Here is an 11,257-nt window from a genome sequence, read left to right as displayed (position 1 = left end):
TTAAACAAACATCATGGTAGATGACGTTGAATGTTTGGGGGTCCCCAACACGTCATAAAGGCTCACCGCGGAAAACACAAGCCCCGCCTTTTAACGGTCCGTCAGCGTCCTTCTTATTTTTTATTGGCTCTTATTTTGATCGGCGACCATGTATCCGCCTTCTGTATGCAACGTTAGGCAAATGTTCATTTTTTCCCCATAGAATGAGTGGTGGAGTCTCCTCTACGGTGCGTCTTGCGTACAAGGAAGGAGTCTGCTTAATTCGATATCGTCTATCCTTTTTGCAGCCTGTTTTTTGTGCCACTTCCGAAACATCCACCATCATCACATTTTCAACTCTGTCAAGGTGAGTGCTCTAAAAAAATGTTCGGCTTGTGGCCATTCCTATTCTTGATCCCTTTTGTGAAGTCGTATAAAGTTGATTTAGAGTTTTACTCTCGTGTTTGAACAGCAACGTTGTATTATTTTGAACACAGAAGACGAAAACAACACTTATTAAAATTCACGACATGCCAAAGCTATGAGTAATCTATTATTAAGAATGTGACTGTCGTTGCTCATACATGCTGAGATGTACTGTACCGGTAAGTCACTGAGTGTAGCTCGGCATCTCACACCCACTGACAGTGCGTTACCGCTGCAGTCAAGACACAAATATCATTTCTTTAGTCACTTTCTCCGTGTTAGTCATGAGCAAACACCCACAAATTTCTTTAGAGATGCGAAGCAGACTTGCTCAAGTTTTGAGGTCAGCGTGACTGGAATTTCACAAGCTACGCAGCATCCTCTGCATGGGCACACAAGCGGACAGAAGAGCCTTTCAGGCACAGGGGGCTCGCTATGGGGCTTACTTGCAATGTGTGCTGCGTCTTGGTGAGAACTGAAGACGGAAGCTAGTGTGCTTGTCAGCTACAAATACTGCAGAGCTGTTGTTTTTTTTTTTTCAGCTATGATGGATGCTTGCTACACGGATAATTATTTAGGTTGGACTACTGGTTTGAACATCTGCCTCACAGTTACAGTAGGAGGTTGAGTCTTCTAGTTGATGGGATTGGAGATTAGCTCACATTTCCTTCTTTGAGACTCTGACCAAGTTTTAAGATTTTATTCGCTCCAAAGCAATCAATTCCGGTAGAGAAGATTAGTGTACGCTAAAGCCAAAGATGTGTTGGTGCCAACATTACTGTCCTTCTTCATTAACACTCCTCACTGGCCCTCTGAGAGGGCCTGATTGGTTTGCCAAGAAAAAGAAGTTCAGAGGGTAATTCTGTGGTGTATATATATCAATTCTGGGGGAGCACATTGGACTCGTGGTTAGCATGTCTGCACCTTTCTGAGGTTCATCGTTTAACCCTTGTGGCATTATGTTACAAGATATGGAAATTCCTATGATTTAATGATATCATAAAAGAATTAACGGGGAAAAAACACTAGTGAGCTGAACTTTCCAGCAGATGATTAAAACATGTAAAATGTCAAAATGCAACGATTCTGAAATGTATATGTGATTGCAGTTGCGTGGGATTTTGTGTTGGAAAAGAATCATTGTCCAAATTTCGGATCATATAAAAACATAATAATTACAATTTTTGAGATGCATTTTAATAGGATTTATGACTGATTTTTTTGAGGTTTTTGCTACAGTCTGTTGAGCCGCGGTCAAAAAATATCAGCAAACAGAAAATTCTTTGTTGACTTGTGTTTCACCTCATGACAGTAGGTGGTGGTAGAGACCAGTTAATAGCTATGTCTTAAACTGTCATCGTACGTCGTAGACTACAAAGACAGATTCTTTTCAATTTTTTGTCTGCGTTAATGAATTTAATCTACATATGTATGGGTAGAACTGATGCCACTGAACAATTTGAGTGATTGAAGGAAAATAAAAACCATTAACTTTACTTATTACGCCTTTAAAAGCATTTACAAATGCAATGCGTATAGTTTGCAAAGTGTATGCAAGAGTTCATTCCTTCCTGCTTTTCTGTGTGAAGTTTGCATATTCTCCCCATCACATGTGAGTTTTCTCCAGGTACTCCCATCTTCATCCCACAGTCCATATGTTAGGTTCATTTTAAGTTAGAGATGTCCAAATGTTCTCCTCTGAGTCGCAGACACACAAATCAAATAACCCAAAGAAGACTTTATTATATTTGAACTTTTATAAATATGATTCCATCAAGCAGTCTATATTCCAATTACAGTAGACCTGCAATGATTGACAACTAATAACGGACAAGCATTTTTAATGATCACTTAATCATTTGAATCCTCTTTTTTATTCAAAATTGTTCAAAACTTGGAATTCCAGCCTCTCAACAATGATCTATTTCTACAGTCCTCCATTTAAGCAGCCTTATTATCTTTGGGGTGAATGAAAATATTATGGCCCAAAAAGAGTAACTGAATCTTACTTGACTTATGTTACTGCACTGTCAATTTCAAATTATGTTCTGTTTTTGAAGAAAAAGATGGAAATGACATGTTTTTTCTTTTCATTCGATTCACTGTATAATAGACAAACTAATCAATGTAATAATCAATATTAAAAAGTAGTTGCATCCCTGCATCATATGTTAGTTATTTTGAAAAACTGGTGACGCCGCTTTCTGGTCAGGATTTTGGCAAATAATTTAGGATTTTTCTGGTGGCTGTTGGCCCACCCACTAGAATAGATCTGCCCCTGCATTGAGCAGTAGCCGAGTCATGTGTAAATCTAAAACCGCAACAAGAGCAATTTGTAGGGACAGCACAATATTTCGTTGTATTTACTTGAGGATCACTTCCTAATGTGATATGTTCACATTTGAGATCCTTACATGGAGCTTAAATGGGAGTAAACTCATTTTTGATCTTGGTTTGGCAAATGTTGTTTTTCATATAAGCAGACTCTTGCTCCAATTTACGCATGGTTTTGAAAATGACCAATGGTTTTTCAATTTGTGCCTCGCAATCAGGCACATGATTGTAAGTCACTTGAGGTACACTCCAGCTCACCTGCGACCCTGATGAGTATAAGTGCTACACAGAAAGTCAATGAATGTACTATTTCTGTTCCAGGATGACACATCTTTAATTAGCACCGCACAGATTCATTACCCTTGCCGGGGTACACAGAGTCATTTGCTTGGTACAAATTTGACATGTCAATGTGTGTATTATTGTTTCCAATATGTCTGAATACAAAGTGGGTTGCGTGGGTCAATTAAGGCTGCCACTTTCAAATCTTTTTTTAAAAATTCATTGTCCTATCAGGACTGCATGGTGGAAGACTGCAAGGTTAGCATGTTTTCATCACAGTTCAGAGATCCTAGGTGTGATTCTGGCTCCCGCATTCCTGTGTGGAGTTTGCATGTTCTCCCCATGCCTGTGTGGGTTTGATCCAGGTATTCCCGCTTCCTCCTACAAACCCCAAAACATGTATGGTAGGTGGATTGGACACTCAAATTGCCCTTAGGTGAGTTTGCCAGTGTGAGTGGTTGTTAGTGTTGCGTGCCCTGTGATTGGGTGGCAACCAGTTCAGAGTGTCCCCTGCCTACTGCCCGGTGACTGCTGGGATAGGCATCAGCATGTCAGCGACCCTAGTGAGGATAAGCATTTATACAAAATGGATTATCGAATGAATTATCTTATCAATGATTCCAGTCTAGAATTGAGTAATTGCCTCACCCACTCCAGTCATTTTTTTTATCAATACACTAAAATGTAAGAGTGAATAGATTTTTTAAGACTAATCTACCAAGAGGTTGACCACAATAATTATTTATTATTGTCTATACATACTTATTTTCAGACACCACCAACATATACCTATGCTTACTATTAGAAATTGCGATTAGCATTTATGCATTATCAATTGTTGTTTGAGGTCAACCAACACCGCCATTGAGTTTGCACATACATGTTGTTATACGTACATTACAAATAAAATGGTGCCCTTAAAGTCACTTACAGATGGCGCTTCAAAGATATTTCATGAGTAAACCTTAGAATGGAGCAGCCTGTTGGCAAGTGAGGTCACAAACCTCGTGTTCTTTTCTTGTCTTCACTGAGCCCTCTGCATCCTACTGCTTTAATTTGAACAGCTAAAACTTAGCCACCAATTGTTTGTAGTGACGCGTTATATTCTCAGATAATGCAGCCCTAGTACTTTTTATGAAGTTCTTTATTTTGGGAAGTGTCATGTGCTAATTTTGATGCGAGAGAGAAAAAAAAACGTATCAATTTTGACAGATTTGGACAGTTTTTAATAGCTGTGACTTTTAAAATCGCAATATATTGCCAATCCGGTTATTGGCCCATGCCTACATTTAGCCAAAATTGATAATTCAATGTTAGGGATAAGCAAGTACTCAAATCATTTCACGCCTTCTACTGTACAAGACATGAAACAACTTTTTTCACAATCAAATCAATGTTGTTCTTACGCAGATGTTTGATGAAAATTCGTCTGGTTTTAAGTTGTATGATTATGTAATAATAAGTCTTGAAAAAAAAAACACTCGACTTGTACTCGAAAAAATATGGTACTTACAGTTTTTAAGCCCACAAATAGCATCAACCAATCGGCCGCTAAGTGGTGCACCAAGACAAGCAATGGAAGATTTATTTCCCGTTGTACTGCTGTGGTATGCCTTTTCTATTGTGCAATAGTTGAATTGCAAAATGATCCCAAACTTGTAATATCCCCTTTTAAAGTCGATTTTTAAAGTCGACTCAGCCAACTTGTCTGACTTTTCCTCCCCCTGCCTGAGTGTCAATGTTTATGGGTTTAGGACTTTACAATGGTATCTTTGCATCGTATAGACTGAGATGGAGAGAAAGGTCTTTCAGTCTTTTTGCAATTCAGGGATCTGGTGTCTTGTTGAAGAGCAACTAATACGTGCTCAAGAATGTGTCGCCCCCCACGACTAACAAATTCGACTAACATGTTTGCAGCTCTGAAAGCTAAAGTAGAGAGATGCCTCGAGTTCTTACAATGTTCAAATCATGAGAGATTGGGCATCAAAAAAAATACTTGTAACGATTCAGGTCTTTTGCTTGTCTGCGTTTTTGTTATCAGTAATGGAGGTCTGATTGAATTGTGAAAACCCTCGAGCAGGGAACACAATGTGGACTGTAGAAAATAAATAAACGGTAGGTTTATTTGATTTATTTACTTGAATAACAGCAGTGTCCATGCTGACATGATCAACCAACCACGTGTTGAGTTCACTATACAAACTCAAAGAAGCTTGAAGCGTACTCTTTGGCACAAGTAGTGTATTCTGAGTGATGGATTTGTGGATGCCATGCTTCATTTCCTTCAAGTTTTCCAATTCAAGTGATTTATCTGCCGGGGAGTGTGCCAACACACTGCTCCCTTCTTTAATGCTTGGGCACTTGGCCATCTCAGCATCCTGCCAGCCCAGTTCTTTTTTGATTTGGCGCAAATTGTTTATACCCTCAGAGCTGTTCCTAATTAAGCAAAATCCATACAGAGAATCGGTTCTACATACATTAAGACTAGTGTTTAGGTTTGTTGTGATGGATTTTCCAAACTTGGCTTTAATTGTATTCTGTTAATGGCTTCATTTGTCAATGGCGGTACGAACCCAAATGGGCAAAATACCTTTCAACAAAACCTTGCGGAAGACGTGTGACAAGATCCAAATGTTTTTTTTGTTTTACTTTTTATAGATTGGGATAAAGGTGATTACCTAAAAAAAGTTTATCATCAGGAGACTTTATATAGTATTTCAGTACTGCTGTTTTGGTTAGCAACGACATTCAAACAGACTCAACGTTTACCATGTTAATAAAGGCAGTCCATTTGAAGGAGTTGTTTGCAAATGGATGTCTGACAATATTTGATGTATTACGTACGGTGTTTAAAAAGTCTGGTTGCGCTTTGAAGTCACTGCACCTCTCTGTCACTGGGTGAATCCTTGTCACATGGTTTGTGGACGTCATGTTGTCAACCATCCCCAGTCCTGGCATTGTCTTTAATCTTTAATCTTGATTTATTCAGGAATGTCCCATTGCAATTCCAGACCTCTTTAAAGGGACTTTTTGGACATTTTAATTTGATTTTTGGTTATTTATTTGGTCAAAAAGATGTGCTGTGTGATATGCTCTTTAACTCCTCCAAGACAAGAAGATGCACTTGCAAAAGACAAAAAGACAATGTTTGTGGGAGCTAAACCCTCTATTATCCAAACAAAATTCATGATCACTACTTTAATCAGATGAATAGCAAATTTATTTTGTTTCAAAAATGATATCTTTTGAAAAGTTGGGTGCAACCTCCCATGCATGACCTTTCAAAGCCTAGCCTAGTGTAGCCTATTTCTTTTAGTTCACTCATTGGTAGGTCTGCACGATATTTGAAAAACACAGGGAATATGGTTGTTGAATATTGCGACCCTCCTAACTGGTTATCATGATAATCTCAAATTAATATAAGTATACGTATGGCTTGAGTTTGGGGTAATAATTGGTATTTCTTGAGCAGCTAAACTTAGAAAATATTGTCTTAATCATTAGGGAGATTCCTTAAATGGACAGCGTGTAAGATTTAGATTTAGAGTTTATCACTACGGATAGCAGGAGGTCCTGCAGGTGCTGCATTTCCCATTGTCCGGAGCTATTGCAAACATGGCCGCCTCCGGAGCAGTGCCACCCCCCATGAAATATAATATACAGTACTGATAACTAGACCTATGCTTACATTTAAACATACTGGTGGTCATTAAGAACACATTCATTTGCAAGTTTTTGAAATTTACAATCATTTAATTTATTCCTTTTTTAATGAAAAATGGCCAACTGTCCCTTTGAAGAGAGAATTGAATGGATTAAATATTCCCATTTATAGGTCTGTATAGAAAAAAAAACACAAAAATTATCCTTAAATAAAAACTCTGAAGTGATTTAAAATGTTTTTGTGTGTGTGTGTGTGTGTCAACTTCCAATGAATTCCGGGGCACCTGAAAATTGGCTAGGAGTGCGTGTGATTATTGACAACATCACTGGAGGGAGGACAAGCATTTTGAGGATCCAGGCTTGGTTTTGGCAATAGGTCCTAGTTTTTAGACATTTAGGCACACCAAAGTTTTTACTACAACCATCCAGCAGCTCTTTGGCCTGTATGCTAATTCCCACAGCTAACTAGTGAGCACCACTAACTGTCCACACTGAAAGCTTCCGCTCACCGGAAGCATAAACGGAGCAAACGCTGGATTGTCCCCGCCAAGGAAGTGCTTTTCCGTAGTGTGGGTTGTCATGCACTCATTAAATAGCTGTTTGAGCAAGGCCATGTCTGAGTAGCAAGCTGTGAGAAGCCCCGGAGCTCCTCGTAAGATTTCAAAGTTGGGCTTTGAAAAATCCAACATGCCCCTCACGCATGCACACCGTCTTGTTGAGGTTGACTGCATAGACGGACTTAGATAAAGGGTCTTTTAGAAATATGTACCACCGGACTCCCTGAGTTTTTACATTATTAGTGATGTATGTATAATGGTTTTCAATGGACACATTTTGTCAGGGATCATGCCATAACGTTCATACCCAGGCAGCGTTTTCAAAGTCATTAGTCATGAACCGATTTCTCGGACAACAAATTGAGAATGCAAGCTAAACCAATATTGCTAATGATAAAAAAAAAAAAAAAAAAAAAAATCCATAAATTGAACTTGTTTGTGAAAAATGGACCACCCTGGCTGGAGCCACCCCTTTAAGTGTACAGGACACTAGCTGATGTGCGTCACACCGGGTGCATGTGACTCACCTCCTTGAGAGCTGTTAACTTACAGTTGCAACTATAGAGAGCCTCATTAGATGTCACCTTCTTCAGGTTGTTACACACAGTCATGTGACTATGCAGTTTCAAACTCATCTGTCAATAGCATTGGCGTCATACTCTGTAGTAGGCTATATATTTTATGAGTCAGGTTGCATTAGGTTGATATAAGAACAAGAAAAGGAGATGAACAGTTCAGGAAGTGCATACACAATACAGTGCATTTACTGTAAGTCACCCTGATGATTACTGATTATTCCCCATCATCCTTAAAAGTTTCATAATGCAATTTTTGTCTGCATGATTGTGTCAGCCCGCTCATTATAGTGACATGCTGACATTTTTTTTAATAGCAGCTTGCTGTGCCAGTCTGCAGTCTGCTCCAGGCATCAGAGGCAGAAGGAAGCTCAGACACTCCACCAGAAACTTGACATGAATTTTTAACACAGGCTGCACTTTCAGATCCTTTTAAATGTGAAAACAATCACACACAGAAGGATTTTACAGAATATCTGAGTTTTTATACCTGAATTATTCAATGTGGTCACCATGTATTTAAGTGGCAGCTCTGAAGTGCTTGAATAACGTACTACTGCCTTTTACCCATTTGTGTGTAATCTTACTTTGTCAACTTGACCACTGAAAATGGAATCAAATTTATTTAATACAGTAAAAGGTTTATGCCCTGACCTTATAATGCTTAGTCACTCGGTATAGTTGAGGGCATAATATTAGGAACACCTCCTAGTAATGACAGTTTTGAATGCTAGCTTTTCGATTGATTTACTCAAGGGATATTAGTAATATTACATTTATTTAGCCATTTTCTGCAGTAAAAAGTTAATATATTTTGTTTGTAATGAATTTGATCATTAATTTTTATGTACAATTAATAGGAATATTTTACAATCAGTAAATTCACTTGCTGTCAACTGAACCAACTGAAATGCATTCTTTACATAATCTTGTTTAACACATTCACAGACCTCAAGTATGAAGCAATGTTTAGAATGAAGTATCATTAGTATTATAAGTGTTATTTTACTTTTGAAATATGATTTGAATGAATAAATCGCTCGCACATAGTTGAGCAAAACATTCTGGAATGTCTCCGTTTTCACTAAAGAAGGGTTTGGTGAGTGTGTACTGTATATGGTGGTGTACCTCCAACATAGTTAAGAAGCACAGTTTTAAAACCTGACACTCACTGTTGCCTGAAAATGACATCATGTGTTCAAAGGTCAGGTAACAACACAACAACACCATGGCTCAGCGTTTTAATGTCACATGACCAACAGGTGAACCGTGATTGGTCATTGTCCAAGCTTTAAGCACAGGTGACATTTTCAGTTGTACATGAAATTGTACATGAATAAATATTTAGTTCTCAAATTCTCAAATTAGTTCTCATATTCATTAAACAAAATACTGACTTTTTACTGCTGGAAAATGTAAAGTAAATTTAGCATCCCTTAAAGGGACAGTGTTTAATATTTAGACCGTTTTTCATTACAGACAGCAGGAGGTGCTGCATTTACCATTGTCCGTACCTATAACAGACATGCCAGCCTTCAGAGGAGCGCCACCCCTCATGTACAGTAATATAATTTAATGATAACTAGACCGATTATATTTAAACATACTGTTGGTTGTTAAGAACACATTTATTTGCAAGTTTCTCAAATGTTTAAACATGTAACTTATTCCTTTTTAATGAAAAAAAATCTTACACATCGTCCCTATAAAGATAATATAATGAGTGAACAATAACATACATGGTGATACCAATCATGTATTTTTTTTAAATTGTGTTGCTAGGCAGCAACACATATTGCATGCAGTAAATGCTATTAAGAGATGTATCTTAGCTACAGTCAACATAGTAATATGCCCTAAATACAATAACACATACAAATTGAACTAATATTTTGCTGTTTGGTGTTGTCAGAGGTAAAGACTGCACATATTGTTTCAGGCCTTCTGTGTTTATTCAGATATTCATGTTTTATTCATGAATCCACTTTCACCAAAGTGGAAAGCTTTGTTGACACAGATGACAGAATTTGGAAATCAATAAAATGCTTCTATTTCTTCTGCCAGTTTATCTGAAACAATGCCATGTTTTAACACAGTTCAGCTGCCTTCAAAATTGTTGTTTGGTAGCTTGAGGTTTGAAATTTAAAAAAAAAAAAAACATGACGCATGCACTATATTGGTTACAGTGTTATCCTGTTAAAACCAAAGCATATGGATTGGACTGTTTGTGATATAGCGCAAGACAAATTGTACAGTATGTTTCCAAACGTTAACTAGCAAGTTAGTTGACCCGGTCCAACCTTACCGAACAATACAAGTCAGGATCAGATGATAGCATTCACGCTTGACTGAATGAGCGGCACTAGCTGAGCAATTACCCCAGAGTGCATTTTAACCCACTCAAATTTGTCAAGTGTGAGCATGGCCTGACTAACTCTTATGGACGCATTTTAGTCCACTTCTACTATCTTGTCTGTCTGATATCCAATACAAGAAAATATGCATTTTACAAAAAAAAAAAAAAAAAAAAAAAAGGGTTTTAGAGGCATTGTCTATTATTGTGTTGTGTGGGTGTAGTTTTCAGCACTGCATCAAATTGAGAGCTGTTCTTAATATGCTGCTGGAAATTACTTGGAACAGTGTCTCTCTCTCTCTCTCTCTCTCTCTCTCTCTCTATATATATATATATATATATATATATATATATTTTTTTTTTTTTTTTAACCTTTCATTAAATCTCATTCTACTAAAAGAACCCGCTCAGTGTTCTTTCTTTCCTGGGTCAACACCCCTATATACTATATTAAAGTGACAAAAGAGGTTAAATGCAAGCCTTCATTAGCAGGATCCTTCGTGGAGCAGTTGAATTGGAGCCTAATCGTGCACTTGGAAAACAACAGCTAATTATCCAGGTTGTTATCGTGCGGGGCTTTTCTTACCTGTATAAACTCAGCACATTTATGCTCTTTAAGAGCATTCCTTGAGAAGTTCCTAATGAGCTGTGGGCCGTCACAGTTCCCCACACACTGAATTTACCGCAATAGAGACGGGCCACCGGTGCGTGTCGTTGAGGATGCGGTTGATTAACAGGATGCCAAACATTCCGGAATCTGTGTATTTGGTATCTGATCGCATGAATGAAGCATATTAAATAAGATCTCATCATCCCATTTTAAGGAGCGTTTGTCTGTTATTTGGTCCCTCTCTCGCTCAGAGTTTGGCAGGTGCTGATGAGGAAAGACACAATCGGGAGCAGGTGAACATATGATGGGGAGAGGGAGGAGGGAGTGGGGACAGACATGACAGGGCATGCAAGAATTGTACCCCACAGGGCTTGTATTGGATTTATGGTTGTCATTAAAGTCTTTCTATTTTTGGTGTACGGAACAGTAGGTCGCACTTATATTTGGAACGTGTTCATATTTTGTGCCAATGTAGGCC

At 38.1% G+C, this 11,257-nt stretch overlaps 1 protein-coding gene across 3 annotated transcripts in view; it reads left to right on the top strand.

The window, feature by feature from the left end:
- Positions 1 to 160: 160 nt before the first annotated feature.
- LOC148426636 (oxysterol-binding protein-related protein 3-like) overlaps positions 161 to 11,257 on the top strand; it is a 35,785-nt gene continuing 24,688 nt past the window's right edge. For all 3 annotated transcript variants that reach the window (XM_088411096.1, XM_088411095.1, XM_088411094.1), the window contains exon 1: positions 161 to 346. The gene's annotated coding sequence lies outside the window, so the exon portion shown is untranslated. The remainder of the gene's footprint in view (positions 347 to 11,257) is intronic.

This window comes from Hippichthys cyanospilos, chromosome 3, assembly GCF_059441005.1.
Source record: "Hippichthys cyanospilos isolate Australia breed blue-spotted pipefish chromosome 3, RoL_Hcya_1.0, whole genome shotgun sequence".
NCBI lineage: Eukaryota > Metazoa > Chordata > Actinopteri > Syngnathiformes > Syngnathidae > Hippichthys > Hippichthys cyanospilos.
The sequence above is the reverse complement of the archived record's forward strand: the minus strand, read 5'-3'. Positions and strand labels throughout refer to the sequence as shown.